The following is a 6,934-nucleotide window of genomic DNA, read 5'->3' as shown; positions in this document are numbered from 1 at the left end:
ACCGTAAGTGAACCTCCTGTTCATTCATTTAGTTTTTTATTTATTTATTGTATTAGATCGGTTAACCGCAATTTTAGTGCAAAGCAGTCTCCAGTTTTGTTTTTATTTAGCCGTGGTAGCTGTTTTATTTGTTTAGTGTCCGTTCGCCGTATAGCTGCCGCAGTGAACACTCTCTGGCCTCTCACAGTGTGCCACGTGGCCAGGGACCTGATCGCTATGTTTTCTTCACTGTTGAGTCCCTTTTATCACATATTAGTCCTTGAACTTCGAGTAGTCACAACTTTTTAACCATAGATCCAAATTAGATGAAACCAGCGGCAAATTATTCATCATGATTAGATCTATCCAGTGGTGTCATTTATGTAAACTTTATCAGATTCAAATTTGAAATTTATTCAGATTTGAATTCAAACTTCAACTGGCCATACCTCTCAAACCATAGCTTTGAATAAGTCGATTCTTTTTGTGCTTTGTCAACATAGCCAAACCCTATGACTTGGACCATTCTCACGATATTTTTCGCACACTAGGATCTGTCCATTAATATTTTTACTAGTATGCATAGTATGCATTGTAGTTCACATCACTTTTTGAACTATATGCCTATGTTGTTTTACACTCAGAATATTTTGTGATAACTAAGTGTGTTGTATGTTCATTTGGTTTTTCTGAGACTTTTTGCTTTGCATGTTATTCTTGGTTCTCTGAAATGATTACTTGTGTATGTTTATTTACTTTGCGATAGATTGTCGGGAGTGCGAAGCAGAATACTATCAGTCTCTAGAATTCAACCAGTAGTACCAAGGCAAGTTACAACTTGATCATGTTTTCATTACCTTTGTTTTTATTATGCACTTAGTTCTTTGCGGTAGGACTGCATGGTATGAATTTATACTGGATGTCTATGCTTTACAATCAGTAGTTCATTGAAGTTGGTCTGAACCTTACAACATTGTCACCACCACTTTACATTATATTGCTTCACTATAGTAGACATGGATTGGGGAGTGATCATTGTAAAGTATGTGAGTGATAATGTAGTAAATAGGACCTGAGATAATTAATGAACTACCTGGGCGGGAACTGGTTTGAATGGTGGCGAAGTACATTGGGGCATGCATGGGAAATCCATGGTGGTGCACTACTAGTGGTCCTTCCGCGTGGGATCAAAGGGATCAAACATATTTTTCATGTCTAGAAGCTTATGTGTGCAGCCACAAGCCAATATGGGATCTGGCTTAGTTGAGTAGTTAGTGTGACCTATTCCGGGATGGGCTAGCGGATGTAGAATGAGTAGGTGTACCGGCCTATCCATGGGTTAAGGGGTAATACTTTCGAAAGACTATGTCTCGATCTTCCGATCATGGAGGTGGTCGAATCTTGTGGGGAAAAGTGTGCAACCTCTGCAGAGTGTCAACCTAATCGATTAGTCATGTCCCCAGTTATGGACAACTTGAGCATCTAGTAGTGGAAATGTCAGGAGATCTCATCACCCTTAACTAAATTAGTTGGGCTTAAATGAAAATTTGGGAATGGATTGAGTTGGGTTTGCCAACTCATCCAATGCTATTTATGTAGTAGTAGAATAATATCTTCTATTCATGAAAAAAAAACTAGCTTTATGCAAATAAAACTTAGAGCTTTCCACCAGCCAAATTTCATGTACAAATAGGTTCATTACACTTACGATGTGACTTGCCAATACATTCAATGTACTAACCTATATGGCTGCAACTTATCATGTTGCAGATATATCCGACAAGGATTAAGGTGTGATAGGTCGATGTTCTACACTCAACCTTGCTCGTGGAGTTGGATGCATTTACTACTTTGCTTCCGCGGTATTTGTTTTATTTGGCTCTATGACCTATTTTGTAATAAATGTATTGCTCCTGGACAATTGAGGTAATAAAGAGATGTGTGTTATTTCTGTAATTTCGCTACATAGACATAGTCATTTCCATCGAAGATAGGAAACCTTTTAGAGTGTGAGGATCTACCTACATACGACATACTCAAAACTTCAAGGTTGTTAGACCTTTAATGAATAGAGACGGGGAGAACCTACTCTGATACCAATTGTTAGGACCGAGAGTATATCGAGCAGGGGGTGAATGGGAGATTCAAAAACTTCTTGCAAATGTTATGAACTGATCCCAAACACAATAGCGGAAATAAGGTTTGATAGAAATGAACTTAATCAAGCGCGTTATTGAGGAACTTATAGTAGGAAGCAATAATGGTTCGAGCATAGGGTATCACAGGTTTAACAATAATGATGGTAATGCAACATGCGAACAAATGCAGTAGCATGAGAGAAAACAAGGTATGAACTACGAAGGAAAAGCACGAGAAAGAACAATGACAAGGTGAATGAAAGCGGCACAGGGAAATCATGCCAATCTTAATAAGATATGTGCAAGGAGAAATTTGTATGACTGGTATAGCTAAACTGAATGATGAGAATGCAAATAGGTGAGCAACAAACTTTAATAGATGGGAATGACAGAGATGACAGAAATGAATAATATGCAACAGTCAATGATTGATCAGATAAACCATCATCACAGATCATGAAAGTAAACTACTGAAGGTAATGCGGTAAGGTAAGGTGAACCGGTGGTGCTCGATGGCGATAGATGGATTTGGTAGACCAGTTCGCCCTTCTACCAAAGGACTATGTCTGGTTGGAGGGGTTGTGATTTAACATAGAAAATAAACTCTCTTCGCCTTATTCTCCTTCAACTGGGAGCTGGTCATACTCCAGTTGATTTTGCTTGTGGTAGATACTTGTTGGTGATCTCCAAACCTTCGACAGACCTCTTCATGAACCACAATGACTCTTGGTTGCTGAAGATCTTGCTCGGTGAAGGCAACAACTCTTCAACACTCGAGTCGAAACCTATCCGTCTGGAGAGTGCGCAGCTCTCAAGAGTAATCGGTACAAGAACTCTAACTCAGAACTACTATGATGCTAAACCACTATCTAAGTTTGGGGTCTTGATTTTTCTCTCGGTGGATCTTAAACTCAAATCACTCGAAGAGGGGTTGCTGAAATCAATCTTCTTAAAAATCTCAAGCGGAGCAGCCAACGAACAATGTTGGAGCGGGGTGCTATTTATAGACGCAACCTTCCCTGATGGGAAAAGATCAAATTGGACATCTATAGCAGCCAATGGCCGAACGACACGAGTCCAACGGTCGGAATTAAGCACAATGGTAACATTTCTTGCAGAGTAAGTAATGCTAACTCCTCTGTCTCAGACAAATCTCTCGCAGTGAAGATCATAGTCTCTTGCTGGCAAGTATTTACTCAAAACACAAAGAGATTTCTCTCGCAACTTTCATAGGATTTCTCTAAGCATCACAGCGGATCTAAGCTTCAAGAACCTATACCCCTCCTAATAGTACGGAGGTCCTATGACTCAAATAAGTAAAAGAAGAACAACAAAGTGAATACTACGTCTTCATTTTCTCTTCGACTTCCATTCGCTGCAGTCAATTTTCTTCGGACAGAATCTCCGAAACAATTGCTTCACATCAGCAATAAATTCTCGAGGGGTTAAGACCTTCAAATCAATCTTCTCGCCTACATGTTTTCAACAGATCTAGCTCATTCTTCTCTGCAACACAGATTTTCCTCGGTGAAGTTCCTCGAACTTAACACCAAAGACAGCATTCTCTTCAGTTCTGCATGGACTATTTCTTTCTGTGTGCACTAGCAAACAAATCAGTCCATGCCTTTTTCTGTCAACAATCTCCAAAACACAAAAGGGCAAATATTGCGCCAACAAATGTAATCTTTGCGGTGTGTTTGTTGGGATCCGATGAATTGTGAGTTTATGATCAGATTATTCATGAAAAATATTTGAGTCTTTTCTGAATTCTTATATGCATTATTGTTATAGTTTTGTATTTCTCTCTGATCTATCTGTTTGGTTTGGCCAACTAGATTTATTTATCTTGCAATGGAAGAGGTGCTTGGTAATGGGTTCAATCTTGTGATGATCTATATCCCAGTGACAAAAGGGGACAAGACACATATTTTTATTGTTGCCATTAAGGGGAAAACCACGGGGTTTATTCATATTGATTGAGTTTACTTTGTCTACATCATGTGATCTTGCTTACGGCATTACTCTGTTTCTTATGAACTTAATACTCCAGATGCATGCTGGATAGCGGTCGATGGGTGGAGTAATAGTAGTAGATGCAGGCAGGAGTCGGTCTATTTGTCTCGGACATGATGCCTATATACATGATCATTGCCTTGAATATCGTCATAGCTATGTGATTTTCTATCAATTGCCCAACAGTAATTTGTTTACCCACCGTATGTTTTTTGTTCGAGAGAGAAGCCTCTAGTGAAAACTCTGGCCCCCAGGTCTACCTTTATCATATATTAAAATCCAAAAAACACCTTGTGGCAATTTATTTACCATTGTTTTATTTTGTGCTTTATATTATCCATTTATCGTTATCATATTTGATCCTTGCAATTAACCGCCAAGGGGATTGACAACCCCCTTGATCGTGTTGGGTGCAAATATTTGCTATTTTGTGTGTAGGTGTTTGTCGGTGTTCTAGGAATGGGGGTACCAGACTTGACTTCCTGCGGCCCATCGCGCGGCTCCATCAACGGCCCTATACGGCCGGCTTCGACATCGACAACTCAAGAGCCTCGCGAGGGGCCAAGCCTCGCGAGGTGGACGACACCAAGACCTCCAAAGGGAGCAGCCTCCTCAGGTTGGCTTCCGAGGAGCAGAGATTTCTACGCAAGGCTCACCTCGTGGGGTTCGAGTGACGTGAGCTGTGACGACCAAGGCCAGGCGGGCGCCAGCGGGAGCAGTGTACCAGTTTCCTCTTTGGTGCAAAGGAGGCAAGCAGCAGGAGCGGAGTCCCAAGGAAGCAGCCAAAGGTTTCCATTCCCGTGCAACAAGACCAAGACCGCCAGGACGGCAGGACGGAGGTCATCACCGAGCCCACCACAGCGTCATGACCAAAGGCTTTTGCTGGCGAAGACCACTTTTGTCAGGATAAGATGTACTAGTTGTCTCCCTTCAAATTTGGCTATTGTGGGATCCTTTCCCACCTTCGTTTGGGAAGAGGACCAAGGCCACTATAAATAGGACCTAGCCACCTTCATGGAGGAAGGAGGAAGTCGACCGAATCCATTCCACCCTCACCAGCTCAAGAACACACCTCCTGAGGTTGTTCTCCACTATACTAGTTCATCCTCGGCCCCACGGGGCAAATCCACCACAAAGCAGGAGTAGGGTTTTACACCGCAAGGTGGCCTGAACCTGGGTAAACTGCTGTGTCCCCTTTCCTTCAAGTTCGTCATGCTAGGCTATGAGATTTGCGAGCAGGCAGACTGGGGAGGTTGAGATCTCCGCACACACCCCAGAGTTCGAACCTCTCAAGGGTTTGCAGAACCCAAAATCTGACATTTGGCGCGCCAGGTAGGGGTGCGTCGGAGCCTCTCTTCCGTCAGTCGATTCGCCACCACTCCACCGCTTCCATGGCTGACGCACGTCGAGCTCGCACTGACCGGCGGGCCACTCTTGCCGCTTGCGTCGCTTAGACAGCACCGGCAGGCAACGGCTGCCCTCGCCGACCCCCATCGCCGGTGGCGAACACCGCCACGGGCCTCGCGGGCCACGAGCAACAGGCCTCTACGCTGCACCCTTCCATGCGCCACGATGGGCGCACCACTACTCTGTCGCTGACTCCGGCTACTTTGTCCTCCCAGCAGCCACAAGAAGATGCGTGTGCGCTCCCGACACCGCCACGTCAAGACCGCGCGCCACCTGTGGTGGCGTTGCGCGAGCGCCAAGACCAGGCTCCACGGCGGGCTCCCGTGACCACAGTAGGGTGCCACACATTCACTCTGGAGCTGCGCAGTGTCGTCTGGCCAGGGAAGTTCAAGCCTGACCTGCCTCCACGCTACGATGGCACCCCCGACCATGTCGAGTTCCTGCAGCTCTATGAGCTGGGCATCGAGGTGGCCAGCGGCGACGAAAAGGTCATGGCGAACTGGTTCCCCATGACCCTCAAGGACGGCGCGCGCTCGTGGCTCCTAAACCTCCCCGCGGGATCAATCTACTCCTAGGACGAAATGCGGGAGCGCTTCGTCGCCAACTTCCAGGGCACTCGCGACCGCCCGCCGGCCGTGGGAAACCTGTGGCGCATCAAACAGCTGCTAGGAGAGACCCTGCAGAAGTATATCCAGCGCTTCAACAGCGTTCGCCTCAACATCCCCAAGGTGTCGGACGAAGACATCATCTCGGCGTTCACTGATGGCGTCCGCCACGTCAAGATGAAGGAGGAGCTCGCCATACACGAAGACCTGTGCATGGCCCTAGAGATGTTCAACACGGCAAACAAGTGTGTGTGACACCCCGATAGTTAAGCTACAGTAAACCCTTGCCTATCATGCCAGGTCATCATAATGAAACTTTTGTTAAACCTCACTTGTTCAAACTGAGGTCAAATTTAAATTCCAAAAACAAGTCAAATTTTATTTCTTCAAACTATTAAGGAAAAATGTTCGATGGGTTGAAAATATTCCCTAACTATTTGTCATGTAGGAGTCAACCTCTTTTGAATAATTAAAATGGCCCTAACCTATTTAAAACTAAATCATCAGTAATTATTTGAATCATTTCAACTTAAACAAATAGTGAAACTATTCAAAATAATTTGGAACTTTTGTGTTGCTTCAAAACCTTGCATAGTATTTATGTGCTAAGTGGCACATTTAACTATACTCATTTATTAGATAACCAAAAATACAAAACTATAAAGAAAAACAAAACAAAACAGAAAACAGACAAAAAAAAGAAAAAGGGACCCCCCTCGCTGGGCCTAGACCCAGCGGGCCACCAGGCCACGAGGCTGGCCCATCTTCCTGCTATAACCCCTACCCCCTCCC

Source organism: Triticum aestivum, chromosome 7B (genome assembly GCF_018294505.1).
Source record: "Triticum aestivum cultivar Chinese Spring chromosome 7B, IWGSC CS RefSeq v2.1, whole genome shotgun sequence".
Taxonomy (NCBI): domain Eukaryota; kingdom Viridiplantae; phylum Streptophyta; class Magnoliopsida; order Poales; family Poaceae; genus Triticum; species Triticum aestivum.
This window is presented reverse-complemented; position numbering follows the sequence as displayed.